The sequence below is a fragment of the Charadrius vociferus genome, unplaced genomic scaffold, assembly GCF_000708025.1.
Source record: "Charadrius vociferus isolate BGI_N301 unplaced genomic scaffold, ASM70802v2 scaffold385, whole genome shotgun sequence".
Taxonomy (NCBI): Eukaryota; Metazoa; Chordata; class Aves; order Charadriiformes; family Charadriidae; genus Charadrius; species Charadrius vociferus.
Window position 1 is genome coordinate 2,431,745 of NW_009648925.1, and position 19,095 is coordinate 2,450,839.

General features: G+C 44.4%; 1 protein-coding gene across 1 annotated transcript in view; it reads right to left on the reverse strand.

The window, feature by feature from the left end:
• KALRN (kalirin, RhoGEF kinase) overlaps nt 1-19,095 on the reverse strand; it is a 359,509-nt gene that overhangs the window by 58,102 nt on the left and 282,312 nt on the right. The window lies entirely within an intron of this gene.

The following is a 19,095-nucleotide window of genomic DNA, read 5'->3' on the forward strand; positions in this document are numbered from 1 at the left end:
CTAGGAGCAATCAGGGACCGAAGTGTTTAATCCCACACAGTTTAAGACAAATTTTTTTTTTACAAAATTCAGAAATTGGCACACTCCCGTAAGACACATCTCAGACTGTACACCAGAAAGCAGTCAGCTGATGTTATTAAACATTTTTAGACGGTTAGCTCTGAATCTTTTACCCGCCCCAGCAGAAAACAAAAACATAAGTTACAACACATGAAAATAGCCTGGTGCATCCAGGTATTCTAAGTTCAGCAATAAATATCTATAGAGATACTGGGTAGTACACATGCTGAGGGAGAACTACTCTCCCAGAGAATCGTTATCTGTATTGCTTTAGAAGACAGTTCCTGCTACCTGCATGCAGAGCTCCCACCCCGCCGGGCAGAGCTGCGGCTCACAGCCGGCTATGCACCGAGCAGAGATTGCAGCCTGCCTTGTCTGCCAGCTTGTAAAATGCAGACTGAGAGTTATAATATTTTTATAATATTTTATAACCATAGACAGTCTGAGTCAAAAGTTGAACCAATAATTTATTACATACCTGAGGTCAACAGTTAGGCTTTTAGAACATACGGAAATAATTTTAACAAGTTAGAGGAAGTCAAAGTTCATTTCCCAGAAAGGAAGAAAATCCAAATCATCTGTCTTCTGATGACAGGAGTGAGTGTGAGAGGGGCTGGGAGGAGGACAGATCCCAGGTGGAGCTGCTGGGGTTTTTCTGACGTTCCTCCATAAGGGCAAAGTAGCAGTCTTATCTCAAAAAGGCCTGGGTTTAGACAGCTCCTGCTGATGTTATTTCATGCACACGCAGTGGCGTTAAATCAACTAGCACAAGATAATATTTGTCAGTGGCCAGCTTATCTTCCACTCGATAGGCTTTAGACAGTCTCCTCTCGCAGGCTCCATGTGTTCCTCTGGGAGTTTATCAGCGCACCTTGCGTCAGCAACATGCAGGGTTTCACGACGGTGATTTTGATTTTGCAAGTGCCCTGGCCCCTCCGTCCCCCCAGCAGCACCGAAAGCCCCTGTGCCGAGCGGGGTGACCTCAAGTGCCCGCGCTCCCACCACTGCTGCAGGAGGAATAACTTTGGGAATTACTTGTGTGAAGCGAGCCAGGTTGCAGTCATGGAAGGAGAAATGCTGGAAGCAATTGAGCGGTGGAGGCTGCCACTGTCAAGGATGATTTGGGGCAAGCAGCCAGATCACAGACTCACTGCGTTTGCTGGGGACTGGGCTCGGGGGGAGGCTGAGGAGAACCGAGGACAAGCCAATCTTCCCATATCTCGGTTGATTAATGTACAGAGAAGTTTCTACTACAGCTTGGAAGTAACACAATCCAAACCCCTACCTCCAATGAACGGTGCCTTGCCAATTTAACTTTTAGTAAGGGAAGGGAGCTGATAGGAGGCTAAATGGAGCCTGGGACAACCCCATCCGCCCCAAGGATTTGTTACCATGGCATGCAGTCCTACCTCAGCCTGGTTGGCCTGAGGCAGGGCCAAACCCAGGAACCCCACAGTCCATGATGGAAGGGACCGGGACCTCCCATCCCACCAGGAAACACTCCTGGTATTACAAGCAGGGCCAGGCCCCAGCTTGCTGCCTCCTCCCATTCCTCAGGTGGCACAGCCACGGCCGGGGGGCACGGACAGACACACAGCACCTCTTGCATCGCAACACTCTTCCCTCGAGGCTGTCCCGGGGAAGCGGTCATCGGTCATTGTCCCCTGTCATCCCGGTGAAGGCAGCAGGTGCGGAGAAACAGCCTGAGTCCCGAGCTGGCTGACAGCCCACCCTGCCCGCTTGCAGGAATTTTGTCTGAAGTTTAGCCTAGAGCCAGGAAACCTCTGCAGACCGAACGTCAGGCCTCCAGAGCCACAAGCCATGACAAAAGCCAACCCAAAGGTTTTCAGAGGGAGGTGTGTTACACCATGCAATGATCCCACCTGAAGGAGGCTCTGGATTTTCCCGCTCAAAGTCATGCCTTCGGCAACGAAAAAGGCTATTTACCAAGGGATAACTAAATCTTAGTTGTGCCATGCTGTACGCAGCCCTGACAGATATGAAGTCTCCTTCTTTCTCCTTGTCCACTGAAGGGCCCTGGCTGACCACTGTAAGGCATCTGAGGCAGAGTCTGGGCTTTGCTTGGCCCATGCAGCCCAAGATTGGAAACGTGGCCTTATCTCGCCTTTACATGGTAATGTAGTCTCCGCTGGCTGGAGGACAGGCAGGGAGGTGGAAGAGAAAGGCTGGTATAAACCTCCCTGCTGCCCAGCCACCATGACAGCCCCTTGAGATGGGGTGAATTTGCTCTACTGAGCACCCTACACATGTACAAAGCCCTTCCATCTCATCGTTCCACTTCCCACCATTGCCAAACATGTACTATCCAAAACCCACACACAATATTCATAACCTTTTTTCCTTTTCTTTATTAAAGGAACTGCAACTATAAACACATTTGTGAGCAAGTCACACTTGCCGTTTGCCAGCCCTGCTGAGAATGATTTCCTTTGCACATAAAGCAGGTCACCTCGACATGGTCGCAGAGGCAGGACTGGAGCTCAAGGAAGAGCAGAGCTCACGAAATGAGAGACAAAAACACGTAACACAAAAAATCTGCCAGGAAAGACTTTGGAAGCAACCTCCTAAGCCGTGCTTGTGCAAGCTCCACTGCTTCCGTGGCACGTACAGCTACAAACACGTTAATCATGACACTTGATACTAGCCTGAGATCCAGACACCAGGTGGATTACACAGAAGAGGAGGACATGTTACCGTCCTCTTCTTGCAAAGCATTAGCACATATGTGCTTTGCAAACCGTATTGGCAGAGCTGTTCGGAAACACAGTTTGCTTAAGAAAAGCCAGAGAGCACTTTGGAAAAGATGCAGCGGCACATTGCGTGGTAATTCAGGCAGCCACCGTTGCCTGCAAGGACCAGCAAAGCAGGGGCTGCCCTCGCACTGCAGTGGGTCTGCAGGAACACTGGGGGCCCGGCAGAGAGCTGCAACAAACAGTCGTCCTGCCACCAATGTCCTGGGACACACGGGTCTAAAAAAAGATATTTGGTGAAGCGAAATGGGTGTAGGGAGGTCAGCAGACTAGTGTGGCTAGGTTGATTTCCTGGCCAAACCATTCATTCAGACAGAAGAAATGATGGTTTCCAAAACACCCCTAAGCAAACCTCCAAGAAACTTCTGGCAATAGGACTGTGACAGATACTCAGCCAGACCAAAGTGCTTTAACATTCAGGGCTTTTGCACGGCCGGAGGCATGAAATCTTTGTTGTTGTTGTTGCTCAAATGAACAGACATCTATAAAAGTACAGCTCTTTCACTTGAAAAGTGGAAGGTTCCAGTTCTGTGCAACGTTGGGTGAAAGAAAAAATGAAAGTCTCACAGGCCCATTTTAGAGGCACAGTTGCATTCCCATTTGAGTCAGTAGGAATAACTGCTGGAACATAAATACAAGGCATTTTATTTTTACTTCCCTGTTCCCCAGAGCATGCATGGGAGGGAAGGTTGTCTGATCAAGCTCATGCAGCACTGGACTTATCTGCAGGAACTCAGACCTATAACGGGAAAAGGGAAAGGCTTCTCAGAGCAACTCAGAAGAAAACATCAGGCTTGTCTTTTTGATCCATACTAAGCACAGATCATATACGATAGGAAGGAAATATGCTTCTATAACCAGAAGTTAATACTGAATATAGCTATGAAGACAGGTGACAATGGCAGGACAGCTTGCTTCACTCCTTGCTTCAGGTGAGAAGAGGTGAATCTTCTTCTGATTTATGTATGGCTCCATTTCTCACTCCAGAAAAACAGCCTGAGAGGAAAGGATTTTTCCACAGAAGTCAAAGAATATGAGCCAGAATAGGAACTCTGTAATCCTATTAGCATGTGCATTTAAATCAATAATATTTTTGCAGAAATAATTCCACTTATGAATGAAAGCCAATAACGACAACCTGACCGATGAGCACATAAATTAGCTCTGCTGTGCTCGACAGTGCCCATTTTCCATATTTAGTGATTCCTGTAAAGTAGCATTTATGACAAAGATGGAATTGAATCAGATGTGGGTGAAAGACTAACTCAACCTTTACTCGAGCTATTATTTCCTGAAGAACAGGAATCTCTGTACCAGAAAATCTTGGAAAGCAGGAGTCATCTAGACTCATCCTATATACAAACAAAGCCTCTATGTGGGTATTTCACACTAAACAAACAAGAATCATCTAAACCATCAAAATGCACACTCTTCTGCCCTTTCCAAGAGCATCTCATTCACCATACAGGCTGTACGCTCCAGTTCACAGCTCTCAGCCCCTGAAGACTTTATACTCTCCCTTGGGAAATGCTGCTGTGAGAGCCACCTCGGATCTGCTCGAGGGCTCCAGGGCTAAAGTGCCACTTGACGGACAGAAAGATGGTAGAATGAGGTATGAATACTGCTTCTTTGGTCTCTTCTGTGCTTTTGTATTAAATATCCAAAACACGCTCAGTGAAACATTTTTATTGGCATGAGTCAGGGTTACAAAACTTTGTGGCTTAGGCAGATGACAGTGCCGATCCCAGTTCTAGTGTTAGAGCCTATTCTGCCTGCAAAACCTGGCATGGATTTGCAAAAAATTGGGAGGTAACAACATCTGGATAATACAAACTCACTTTACAGCTATTCCTCAAGTGAAAATACTAGTTCATAACAATGTAAATAATGAATCTGACAACTTTTAATGTCAACAGATAAACTGTCTCCTCAGCCACTGCCTCCAAAAAAGGCTCCAGCGAAGAACGTAAGTGAACATGAGGAAATTTTCAGTGCCCATGTCAGACACGGATAGAGGACAACTGGCTTGAAAAGCCCTTTAGATTAGAAGTACATTAAACTTTTGCAATGGAATTGCAAAACTCGCCCTGGAGTTCTCCATGGCTCCCCATCTGCTCCCAGCTCCACTCAGCCGCTCTACGCGTGTCCAACTGCAGACCTGCCCCACGCTTTGGCTTGAGAGAAAAATTAGATGAGACCACGTAAAGACCTGATTTCACACCAGAGGGTAAAGGCACATTCAAACTACACCATTAAAATCTAAATGCAAATTGTGCTCCGAGGTTCAAATGCTTTCCCTAACTTTATAATCTCCTGGAAATTAGCAGAATTGAGAAGGTGCAACTGGATTTTCTGTTTGTGTCTTGGAGCATCACTTGAAGCTTCAAGCTGGAAGCAACAACAAAAGGCACAAATCAATCTGGCAGGATTCTCACAATTCCATTTACGTGGATGAAATGACTTCTGTCCAAACTCAAGAGGAGTGGTATGGAGTTAAATATTTTATGCAAAAGTTTCTGGTCCAATAGAGAAAGTAGCCTTCACTGCTAAAAACAGATGTACTTGACAAACTTTCCAATCACTGTAATGTAAAAACTCAAAATTTGACTTTCTGTTTCACTGCCAAACATGCAAACAAGACTTACTTCCAAAAAGAACATGGGGAAAAAAAGGACTAAATACTAAATTAATCACACAACATTCAGAACGCACTGTTTCTTTATTGAATAACTGATATTTCTTGGAAATGGGAAAGAAGAGCTGCTTTGAGATAGAGGATGATCTGCAGAGTTCCCTTTAGCTACACTGCAAAACAAGGGGTGCTCCGGGGGGATTTTGCATATGGGTTTTGCCTTTGGGAAATGGTCATCTATCCGTTGGTTTTAATATTCAGCTTCCTGATCGTTACTTCCAGGTAGAAACCTAACGTGAGGAAAACAAGCACTCACCTAGCTGGGGTGGGCAAACACCGTCACTCGGAGAAGCTCATTTTTGCAGTAGGCAGCAGCTCACCTCATGCTCTCGGCAGTCAAGGAGCCGTGCACACTTCTGCCCAAGGGTGATGCAGAGCGGGAATCACACCCTGTAGGAGCCTCTCTCTTTCCATTAACTACAGAGGGAGTCCGAGGAAATTACACCCTTAGCTAAATTTAGTTATTGTGAATCCCCTTCCCACATTTGAATATGTTTCATACCAGCCTGATCTCGCAGCAGGAAATGATTAGCTGAAGTTAAGCATCTGACAATTCACTTTAATGAGCAATAACTCGTGGCAACCCGCCATTAGCTCCAGTTGAATAGCTTTTATTTTTAGCTGGTGTTGCTCAGATGCAGCTTTCATCCAGCATGAGCTGGGAAAGCTGACATCCCAAAGTAGTCTCCAGGTCTTGGTTGTGCCAGTCGGAGTGTCAGGGCTCGAGAGCTCCAGTTCCTGGAGGTCAGAGAAAAGTCACTGCAGTTCTGGGAAAGTTTCAAAGAGCGAGATAAAACCAAAAGCCTGGAGAAACAGCACAGAGGCGCGCAGTCTCAAGAGACCTTGCAAGAAAAGTTACTGAAATCCTGAGAGCGTGCTGAATGAGTGAGCTGGGTCTCCAGGGAGAGGAACAGCACAAGGGGAAGGCACAGAGAGAGCGCCTGCTCAAATGACTTTGTTACTGTCCAAGAGCTCCTAGTGAGAGAACAGCTACAGAAGTCATCTCTGTTGTATCTGCTGCTTCATGTGGACCTAAAGCTATAGTCAGAGGCGACTGCAGGGAGGGCAGGGGGTAAAGAGGAAGAGGAGTCCTCAGAGGAGCTGCTGCACATGAAGGCAGAACGTGTCCTTGTGCCTCTGAAGAGACTCTCAGGAAAGTGTGCAACTCAACCCCACGGCACCAAGCATTTGAACAGCAGCCAAAACATCTGCGATCCTCCTCTCTGGGTGTCCCACTCAGAAACATGTTTCCACATAACAGCTTACAACTGTGATGGGTATCTACGACTTCTCCAGTGGGAAGTTGAGCCTTTTTCTCTCCATTTATCAGCCTGACAAATTCATCCTGCTTCGGAGTCCAATCTGACCACTTACATACGCTGCTGAGTTCATGACAGGAATAACAAGAGAAAAAACATCCACAGAGAGAATCCAACAACCTGTTGGTAAGTGAGATACTCCTAGCCAGCTCCTATCCCAAAACACCATGAGATAGGTATGTTATTGGCCTGCCATCGAGGGAACCACACTTATCTCCCCAGCAAAGCAACAACTTTTTAGAACATGTTTTTACTGAATAAAATGGTGTGCAAAAGCTCAGAAAAAGAGCAGTTGCTCCACATGGCAGAGATTGAGGCCAGACGCAGTATTTCCATGCACTCAACTTCATTCACCCATTCTCTTGCCTCGGGTCTGTGCCCAGCACACATCCCGGACCAGCCCAGAGCGCAGCGAGAGCAAGTCCAACACATCTGCTGGGAGCACATGTCGGAGCAGACTTCCCGTAATGCCTCACAGCTGGGAGAGCAGATTTCTGAAGTCAAGAGGCACGCATTTTGCTTTAGCAAAGTGAAGAAATAAAAAGTCAAGACTAACAAGATCCAGAAAGGGCATGCTTTTTTTTTTTTTTTGAACAAATCAACATTTATTTCAATTTAGTCAAACAACTCGTTGAAGCACTTCTCTAAGTTCTACTTTACATTTTGTATTTACACTGTCCTCGTTCTGTGACAAAAATAATCCCAGACCCTGAAGTTTCCAGAATAAGTGTTGCTAGCAGCAAAAAGAACAAAGCCCCAAACACAAAGCAAAAATCCCCCTTGATATATTTTGATAGGAGACTTACACGTGTTCCATAAAAAAGTTTTAACCCTGAACCTTTATGGAAACCTATATGGGATGAAGAGGGGGAAAATGTCATGTTTGAAGCTGAACAAGAAGAGCAGCATTTGCTGGCCTTTGCAAGTACACTGTTACTTTTAGCATAAGGAACTGTGAAATGCTTAGACACCCACATAGAAGCAGACTTTTAAACTTTGATCTAAGCAGTTTTGCTCTGCTGGGAGTGTAAGGGTACCAGAGTCGGCAAATACAATCTTTTATCCTGGTGGTGGGCACAAAAACAAACTTTATTACACATGGTTTCCAAGCAGCTGTTAGTACAACACAAGCCTTATTCTTTTGCGAAGTGTCAAGGGTCAGCTTCATTCAGCAGCTCCCAAATTGAGCTACTGTAAGAATCTTGAAGTAATTGCTCAGTTAAATGACATCATTGCTAAGGTCAACTCTGCCTTATGCTTGAAGCCAGCAACCTCTGTGACAAGGTGGACCACTCTGCTGAATGGGGGGAGAGGAGGGAGAAGGACGACATTTGAATATCGTCTCCCTGCCTCAAAGAAAATTGTGGCTATGTACCCAAACTATTCCTCAGGGAAACAAAAGGAGAGTATCGGTGACAAAATAAATTGGAATTGGAAAAAAAAAAAAAAGCAAGAACAGAACCCAAAGCTTTTTGGGATAGGAAGAAAACCTGAATGTTGAGAAAGAAGGGATCGGTCATTAAACTTTCCAGGCACACACAGGGCTCAGAAAGCACAGAAAACAAGCAGAACAAACAAACACAACTGTGTGCATCTTAGCATCAGCTTCTTTTGCCAAATGCAGTAGCTTCCAACATTCAGCAGCTGTCTCTTGCTTTCTAGTGCTGTGAAGTTCTCTTTGGTACTTGGAGGCTGTCAGGAGCTCCGGGCAAAGAGAAAGTCTTTGTCCATTTACCAACCAATTCCAAAGGCGCTGATCTTGAATAACTTTACTAAGCAAGAGTGACACAGATGTCTAGGAAAGGGGGCTTTTCTCTTAGTAAAGTTGTGGTAGGTGCAGTGGAAACCCAAGGCAATCTACATGCTTGTCAAATTGTGCCTAGGTAAGAACAGAGTCCTCCATGAACGTCTCTCATTTGTTCACTCTTAAATTATTCAGGCTCTGACAGCCCCTGAAAAGAAAAGAACGGAATATGAATAAGTTGCAAGTGGTGCAGGGTGAGAGCGGACACCACGTAACCACCAAGAACAACAAGGTTGGGGTGTTTGACGACAGACACACTGCAGCCGGCGCCTCCAGGGCTGGTGCCCAAAGCAGCTTCCTCCGCACCCTTGTCCTCCAGAAATAGTAGCGGAAAATACAAGCTCACAGCAAAGGTACTGGTTGGGATGAATTAAAAGAAGTAATGAATGAAGTAAATGCAAACAGCGGTTTGGAAATAAAACAGACAAATAAGAACTGCTGGTGCTTGTGATGTTTTGCTCTTTGAACACGGCACAGGGAAATGGCTAAGCAGCTCAGAGACTTTTAATTGCACACTCAAGACTATCAGTTAGACTTATGGGAAGCTTTAATTCACTCAGCTTAAGTAGGAAAATGAGAACATCACTTGCTGCCCCATATAACAGGCTCACGCGATTTGCGTCTTGGTTTTTCGTTTGACAGCTCTCCAGGGCAGGGAGCAGTTCTGTGAGGAACCTTCCCTGTTGTGCCGGTCAACAAGTTTATCAAATTTCAGGTGATGAAATCACTACTTGAAATCACTACTATGCTCTATCTGCGTCAGCAAGAAAGATGGGACAAGAACTCGAAGTCTCAGAGAGCATCTGCTGCATGGGAACAGGAGAACTCTCTGCAGCACCCTGCCAAGGTCTCAGCCCTCTGAAACTGTGCAAGTGCCTTGACCCAGCCACCAGCCTTGCCAATAAGGCTAGCTCTGAGAAGCTCATTGATTTTGACTTCTGGAGGGCCACACAGAGCCTCCCATGGCTTTCACGGTGCCTACACCATCGGCCCATACCAGCATCCTCCTTACAGAAATAATTCTCTGTCCGGCTTAGCAGAGATGGGAGAGGTGCGCTACATAAACCACACCACTTAGTTCCCAGATGCAATCACTGCATCTAATCACAAGCAGCTGTAAAAACGGTCAACCAAGCAATATGCCTAGTAAGAGATTATCATTACAAAAGCTCTCTTCACTATTGCTGAGTAGGTGCTTTCTTTTGGACATATCTTTCAAAGTAGCTAAGAAAGAGAAACACTTATCTGAACACGATAGCAAAGGCTGGACTGGTCTAGCAGCAGAGTCTCTTTGATTCTGGAAAGACTTTGTCGAATATGGGTAATCTCATACCACAATGTACGATGTCTGATCACAGACACCCACCTACCTGATAGTTTAGTATCTCCAGGACAAGTGACTGCAGTGAATATTCAGCAAGCATTAGCCTTCAGATGTTTTTCTGGAGCTTGCCTTGCTTGAAGATTTTCTTAGACACACTGCCAGGTCAAATTGTATGGCAGCACACCTCTGCAGAGCTACAGAGCTCCCTGAGCAGCCCGGGATGTTCAAACCTCAGTAATTTCTCTGATACTAAGACAAAGTCAACTACGATGCTGCTCTCTGCTCAGCACCTTCACCCTGGCAGGGCTATGCTCTGCTATGGCGGAGCTGAACTTACTACTGTAACATTCAAAGTGTTTGCCTCCTTCTTGCCTAAAGCTATGATTTTCCTTCTGCTGCCCTAGAAAGGATTCCTGTTGATTAATACTTATTCCATTTCCTAAAGAAGTCTATTCAGCCTCCACATGCTTCAGCTGAGAGCAATGTTTAAATATCGTGTTGATCCTCAGGGTTCAAACTACAGAAGGTACAAAGAATACCAGACTTGAGGCACTTCAATGGTATTAGCTGTGAATCATCATTTTACATTGTAGTGCTCAGATACATTTGGATCTAAAATACATTTGCATTTCTAATTAAAACAGATTACCATTAGTACTAAAGAATGTCTTAAACCAGAATCCTTAGGCCATAAAAGCTAATTGCATGATGCTAAAACTGGATTTCAAAAATATACATATTATACCCCCTGCAGGATTAATTAGGCAACATCTCTTCAAAAGAGTTCTCAAAAGTGTATTTATTCAGCATGTGGTTAAATTATACTGGGTTGTGCAACACTTTTCGTAGCCTGCCTTGGCACACGCTTCTGCAGCAGCAGACAGCTGGGGCCTTCTTCATCAGGGGTGCTCAGCATGGGCAAATTCGATTCGGGACCGCAGCGAAGCCCAGCCGATGAGGAGGAACACACATGCTGGTTCGTGCTCTCTGCCTCACAACCACCTAGATGCTGCCTTCACCCCTAATGCAATCCCGCTGCTCCCCTCTGCGCAGCGGGGCTTCTTTTGGCCACAGTTAACTGGTGCCGCTGAACAAGATGATCTCGGGTACGTGTGCGATGTGTTTCGCAGGACATGCAGGCCTATAAAAAGGCTGAAAGCAAGTGGTAGATATAAATATGGAAGCTATAACTGCTGATCATTTGATGCTCATTTTGTCACCAATTTCCTACGTGACCTCAAGAAAGTTTCAGAGCGCTCACTGAACTGCAATGTGTTTTCAGATAAGTTGTGACTGTACTGCACGTCTTGGGGATGTAAGAAACCTCTGTTCACTAAAGCTGCACATGCATTATGAAGGGAAGACAAAAAAAACCACCAAAACCAACACAGCATAACAGGGCAAATCCTCAGCTGTAATTGTCAGCAAGCCTAAACTGCACGAAAAAGTGTCCTCAGTGGATTTAGCTGTAGCTGGGGATGTGCCATTCCCAGCTCTCCTTGTGTGCTCAGAGCTACTTGCTCCGTGTGGAATCTGAACATGGAAAAATGCCCAGAAAACATAACAGTGTCGCTAAATCCAGTCCCTTCTTATCAGAGGTAAGAGTCCATCTCTTTCCTAAATGTTTAATTCAGTGCTGTCTTGTGCTAGCGAACAAGGGATCTTTGCTCAAAACTGACATATAGACTGTACTTGTGCTTTCCTGTATACAGAGACATTAAATTTCTATGTTTAATTTACAACCTTCCAATACAAAACATAACAATCTCCACCAGAAACCACCTACTGGTTCCCCAGGATCACATTTGCAAATGGGTTCCCAGCAGGTCTGGCTCCCAGGCTTCAGCCCTTTATGCAATTTTACAGCCTTGCACAGCCTGGAAGATAATTTTGCAGAGATCCAAGATTTCAAAGTTGTTGAGCTGTAGCAGGACTAGCAACGGCTGTAACACACGGAACAACCAAGTGCATTGGGGTGCACTAAGGGCAACAGAATAACAATTACTAACTCCTTATGCAACAAGACACAGAACGGGAGATGTAATTTTTCCATTTTCCAAAAGTACTAAGTAACCACAGTTCCCGTACAGTAGAGGAGCACCCATAAGCATTGAGAAGTGCCGAGAGGTGAGGGAGTAAGAAACCAGCCACAGCTCTAGCGGGCATTCTGCAACGTCATGTTATACATGCTACATTAGAGAAAAGCAAACAAATACGTAAACTGAAGCGTATATAATGGCTCTCTTCCCATCAAAGAGAAGATACCCCCGTGGCTGTTACATTATTAACTGCTATAGTTCAGTTTTCAGGTTCCATTTCTCATCTCATTGGGACTTCACTGGTGAAATTTTCCTACTTTTTTGTCCCAAGTATCTGAAAGGAGCCCAGGTGACGTGTGTGATTTCTGTGTTCTCAGCCTGCCGGGGAAAGGACTGAGGGGGTGGTCCAGGACAGAGGCTGACAAATTGAGAGGCATGTCAAACTCAACAGGAGACACGACGGGATGCACTAACTACCTTTAATCCAAGGAATGGTTTGTGTTTCAGGTAATCAACCACATCAAACGTTATGAACTAAAAGCAAACAGGTTCACTTTTGGTTTGTGGTTTTCTAATGGCAAAGAACATCAGCCAAGGGAGATGTTTTTGAGCATATCTTGTTAGGTATTATTTTCTAATAATTCTTTACAGGTGCTGAAGTCCTACTTATGATCCACAGGTCTTTTTTAAGAAAACAGCCAGATGTGCTTCTGTAGTTGTTTTAAAAAATATCTTTACATGACATTGAATTGCATGATGCAATATTAGCAATTGAACTGTTCTGCAATAGCAACTGATATGCAGTGGCTAAACTGGCAGAGAACTGGATTTCCTTACTTAAATTGAAAACCGCATCTGTAGATCCCTGCTGTAATCACTAACTGCCCAACAAATCCTTCTCTTTTGAAAAGAAATTGCAACTTTTGCCAAAGATGAAAATGTTTTCATAAAGCCTGTTAACGGACAGGAATTACACTGAAATGTAACAGTGTTCTGGTGTGTTTGAGAAGTATCTTGATGCTATTTTTAGACTGAAACATTTTGAGGTTTGGGTTTTTTTAACTTTAAAATGATAGATTAGTTTTTCCTAATACATACACAAGTTTTCACAAGGTGTATGCTGAAACATAACGGTTTGGAAAAACACCAAAATCCTTCTGGGGTCATGTGAAATAACTGCCCTTTTTGTTTCACTTCAAAACGGACAGATTTTATTTCAGCATCCATGCATTGAATTCCTAAACAATACATATATCTGGCACTTATTTTACAGGAAAGCAGCATGTTTCGTTACTCCATGTTCTTTGCAGTCAACAGAGAGTTGCCCAAGCTATATTTTTCACAATGATCTGTTCCCTTTCCCTTAGAATAAAGTCTCCCTTCTTCAGGCTTCTGACAAGATGAATAAAGCCTTGTGAATTCTTATATGCTTCTTGGGGCGAATAGGAAGTTTAGGAGCTTTGCCTGCACAAAAGCAAACCCCATGTTTCTTGAAAGCTGGATGAATTCGTGAAAGTGGAAAACAACGCAGCAATCTGAATAATAAGGATCCCCACCATGCATTCACCCCCAGACTACTAACTGAAAGCTGATCTTTATAGAAGCCCTTGCTATCTATTTAACACATATGAATTAAGATCTGAAAGTTTATTTTCTGTAAAACTTTTGCCACATCCACATCTCAAAAGATAAGCTGCAAGACCAGTCACAAAAGGGAGACACAAAGCCGGAGAATGCAGGGCTAGCCCGTGTCAAGAGAGTTAGAGTTGTCCAGCAGCATGCGTAACTTTCAAAAAAAAACAAAAAAACCACTAGTATTGCTTGTATCCCAGATCTTGGGAACTGAGCCAGAGTTGTTAAAGCATCCCGAACACTGGCACTGATAGGGTAAACATCAGATTTACAGAAAGTGGCTGGCAGAAGATGAGAGCGGTGAGCTGAGAGTGATGAGCAGCAACCAGCACTTCAAAAAACCTCAAACCGCCTGTGCCCTTGGACACTTCATATTTTGTAGTAACACAGACCCACTGAAAACATGACCTGCTGTATCCATGAACATGCTGTATCCACCCTCAAAAAACCCTCTTGCAAACAGGTAAGATTTAACAACACTCAAAACTAAAAAATCCTATGAAGAGCTCACTGTTCCTCCAGCCTGCAAACAAAGCAGTGGCCGCGCTTCTCCTTCAACTCTCCCCATTCAGGGGTTGCTTATCAACCTCAGGACTTCTGCTGAAATCCTCCTACGTTTCATTGCCGCATTCAAGGGAGGACATGCCCACGCACACAAATACTAACAGGTTCAGACCAGCGAGTCTTTATTTCCTCCAGAAGACTGGCATGACGACTGTCAGGCACGCTTTTGGGACACACTTAACTCAGGACTATCTGTCAGGAGGCTGTAGAGCAGGTGTGGGAGAGCACATGTCTGCACTAATAAAAGGAGCGATTTTTTTGCTATCAGTATTCACCTTGTCATGTTAATCCTGCTTGCTCAACTGAGCAGCGTTTTCATCAGCTCTTTTGTCCCTTCCAATAAATATCTGCCATGACCTACTCCGACTCCTGACTCAGCCTGCCGAGGTGGGAAAACACAGGACTTGGAAGAGATGTGCATGTCATGGGCTTACCAGTTTTCTCTTAATAGAACTGGAAGAAAATAACAACCGTCCCCAAACCTCACCACAGCCATTTGCTTGTGAACCTGCCAGGAGAAAGAGCCGAGCACAACTCTGGCACGAGAGAGAGACTGTCCACAGAAGACCAGTACACTTGATGCTCTTGACTTTGCTGAGATGCAACTAATGAGCAACAGATGGACTTCACCCAAGGAGTATATTTGGGGAAGGTAACAGTTTCCTCATATTTCTCATTCAGGAAGGACCAGGAAACTAAGCGAACTTTGGTTGACACCCTTCATTTTTACTATTGTTTTCTCCTCTGCCTCGATTTTGACGGAACTGCTTTGGCCATGCATTCCATTATGCTTTACACAGTGTAACCATGGCTCAGCCTGAAACACTAAATAAAATATGTTCAAATTAGGAAATGTTATGGGCTTGAATATATTACTGCAGATCACTCTCTTGCTACCACTCAGCACAAAGGTACCAGTTTCCTTAGCAAAGCTCTGCAGCTCGCTGTAACACAGTGTCAGCACCTTCTATAAAAAGCCCCATCAGATCTCACTTTTTACCTAATGAAGAAATAACTTTTATTAACATGCTGTTGACAGCCCTTGTAATGATGCTGGTTTGCCCAACTTCCAGTTAAGGCTCTGTTTCTGACCAGCCAGCAAAGATGTACAAGGTGGCTGGCTGAACTCCCCTCACTGCACATTAGTCACCATCACTCTGTCAAGAGAAGCTTACTTTGTTAATCTTACAGCAAAGAGGTTCACCAGACTGAGCCAGTAACAAATCAAAGACTCGGGGAAGGTTAGTAAGAAGAGGAAAAGGAAGGAAAGAAAGAAAAAAAAAGACAGTAAAACAAAAAAAAATGCAGAAAAAAGAGCAAAACCAGAGGAGAGAGGAGAAGCCAGAGGGACAGGAAATTTAAATAAGAGGTTTACCAGGAGCTTAGCACAGACACAAACCCACTCAATCTTTAATTTTTAACACACTGAGATTAAAGGTTTGTCATTCAGATTAAGTTTCTTTTGTTCTGAAATGAAAAGTTTGGATATGACCGGCAGCCCGCTGCGAAGAGCAACTGTTCAAGGAGGCAGAGGCACAGATTCTTTATTGACGCCGATATGGCGCATCCATTTAAATCCATCTTCCCTGTTTCTGGCTACCCTCAAGTAAAAAGTGTTTTATATTCTCACCTGAAGCCACTGTGTAGCCACATAATATCACCTAGAACAGGGTGTAAGGTGTTGCACCGTAAAGTTATGCTGACAATAGCTTACCTTTAACCACAGACCCTTTTCTTTGGGCTGTACCTGATGCGCTCACAGCTGGCTTCTCAAGTTCAGGAGATCAGAACATCTCTGTCCTTGTGCTTGGAAAAGAGCATTTCCTACACCTTGTTAGTGCTTTCCACCTTCCTGGGGCGCTCTTTAGGGCAATGAGACCCCAGCATGCTCCAGGCTGGGCTAAAACTGAACAAGCTGAACTACTGGAAAGAAATGTCCTCTAAATAAGGCCCTGGGTATAATACAGCACACAGAATTTAACTTTGAGATTAAATCTAAGTCACTGACAAGTCTTTACAGCCCCTTGTGCATCAGAGCCTGGAGTTTGCTCTCCACCTGACCCAAGCTCCACGCTCCCGCTGCTGAGCTTCAGAGCTCTGTGCTGAAGATAGTGCGGAGTAATGGCACTCACTTGCTAGACTTTGCTCCAGGTTTAAAGGCAAAAAAGTTTAGACCTTGTCACATTTAAGGCACGAAGCTTACCATTTGCTTTAGAAAAGACATTTCACAAAGCAGGAATCCCTCCCATTTCTTTGCTTTTCCTCACCATAACCCTTTCAAAGAAGCCTCTAATCTCAACCACACAGATAACTGAGGAGATGGACTTCATGTTGAAAGAAAATAAGCTATATTCAATTGCAAATCCTGGACTGATTTCTGAGGAGAGTTCAATGACTTTCTAGTTATCAGAAGACCATCAGAATTTGAACCCTCTTATCAGTCTGCTTTCAGGGCAGGTTTTGCAGCACTCAGCAGCATCCCATTACACTAAGTCACTTTGCATTTGAGCATTTAGGAGATACTGCAGAAGGCCTTGCTTGCCCACTCTTGGCTGACTAAGGCCATCAGCCTGAAGGCTGTGCAAGTATATTGTTCTTAACTACCCTTTTTTATGGGGACAGACTCCTGCTCTGAGGCACTCCTATATTAGGATTCATATCTCTCCATACTTCAGAACAGACAGCTAGTCCTTATTTAGTTCATGCAGGGAACTACCAGGGTCAGAGCAAAACTGCAAATGGTACTTAAGTGTCAGCTGCTTTCTCTGGATGGATACCAATAGCTTTGTACATGAGCAAAGCTGACAAGATCAGAAACTCACCAAGAGAAACAAGCGAAAAAGCAGTACCAAGGTCTCTGCTGCTGCAAAAGACAGGATAAGATTGATGCAAATGAGTAGTTTGAGTTACCCCTCAAAATCCTTCAGAGAAATGCCCAGTTACACAAAATTTACATATTTCATGATACCCTAGGGACCTAGGGTTTGGGATTTTTCAGCTCTGCATTATCATTGCTATTTAGGAGATGAAGCATCTCCATCACTTCCAAGCTCCACAGCACAAAAAGCACCGACACAGCTTGTACTGACGTAACCTCTGTTTGAGCATAGACTGCACGCTCATCTTCTCAATTTCTCTCACCGGACAGTTCTTATTGGCACAACAGAACCTACTCAGTTGTTGCAAAAGATCAAGATACATCAGGCATCTGTCACCAGGAAAAAGCAGAGCCACCTTTCCAAAGGCAAAGGCAAGGTCATTTATGGGGCAGGAGTGAGAACAGCTCCCAGGTGCTTCACATCCATCTCAAAAACAAACAACAGTCACCTATTTGTACTGCCAGTCTGAGATCAGTGAGACATGAAGAGTGTCCCCCCCAGAAGCCAAGATGATCACTGACAATGCAGAATACATGAAGTTAGAGCTTCAAAGGTCTGGTTGCCACATTAAAGCATCTCCAAGCTTAATGGCAGAAGCTGCCAACAACGGCACACTGATGCTGTAGTCTGGGTCACCCAAATCCCTCATCGAATGTCAGGTTTGGTACCTGCTTATATTTAGGGAGTATTCCCACCATCTGACCACCTCTAGTTTTCTTTCATAAACACAGCATAACAGGTAGCCTTTTACAACTTTTTGCCCAAAGTTTACTACCAAGGACAAGAAAGAAGTAAAGCAATCGGTATCACAAAACGCCTTTTGTTACTAACCTGGTAAACTAGAACTGCAAACACAGTTAACATTTCAAAAGGAGAGAGAAGAGCCAGCTGTTTCCCCTTCCCCCTTCCAGAGAGGTTTGCAGGCAGGACAGGCAGCAGGGAGATTTTAATTTGTTAGAATCAACATTTTAAAGACCAGAGCCATGTCAGAGAGCTTGAATACTGCTCCAACCTGCTGCATGGGCTAACACATCGAAGCACAGGCTGTCTGAGAGACTTGGCTTTGACAGTAATGTAGTACCACGACCTTTCTGTTAGCAGCCCTGCCCCTACAACCAGGTTACTTGTTCCTTCTTAAAGGCTGCAAAACAGCGAGGTTTTGTGCATTGACCTCAAGTGTCACTTCTTTGGCATGAAGTAGCTGAAAAAGATCAACGTCTTAAGAAATCACAGGAAAGTCCATCACCAACTAGTTCTGGTTTGCTGCTGTCACCACATAAGCGTGGCTCCGGTTCAATAACCGGGGAAAACAGGGCTCCTGCATTGCAAATGTGTGCCTCAAGAAATTAGTAAACCCACCCATCCTCAAATCATCTCTATCTGGAGATGTGCAAATGGGTTCCACAAATAACAAAAAAAACCCCAAAACCCCAAACATTAAAAAAGCATTTGGGTCTTTAAAAAAAGGACCCAAAACAAAAGAAAAGGCAAGTTTTGTTTGTTTGGGACATTTTTGCTTGGCCATTCAGAGAACAGGAAACACTGAAATACCACACACACATCTTCAAAAAGCTCACATTATCCAGAACAAGTTCAAGAGCCATATCACAGCATAAAGACCGCGGGCTGAGAAATCTTCAGTCAATGCATCTGAGCTGCACTGTTCCTTGTAAAAGCCAGATTTTTATTTTATTTTTCCAAGACGCTCTAGCTGCTGTGGCTTTCCCACATCCCTCTGAGCGTTTCAACTCAGCCAGCTTCCCCAGACCTTCCCACATCACCATTCAGAGATTTGTGAACTGTGAGAAACAGATGTTCCCAAAGAATTTAGCTCCTATCCAAGCCCAAGACAGACTAGAAAGGAGAAAAAAAAAAAAATATCTCATTTAAGCAAATATTTCTCCCAGCCCTATTGACCTTACAGTCCCAGGGTGTTTCCTACCAGCGACAATAAAATGTATCCTGTCAACTTTAGCCCTCTCCCTCCCCATACCCGAAGCGGCTTCACCCG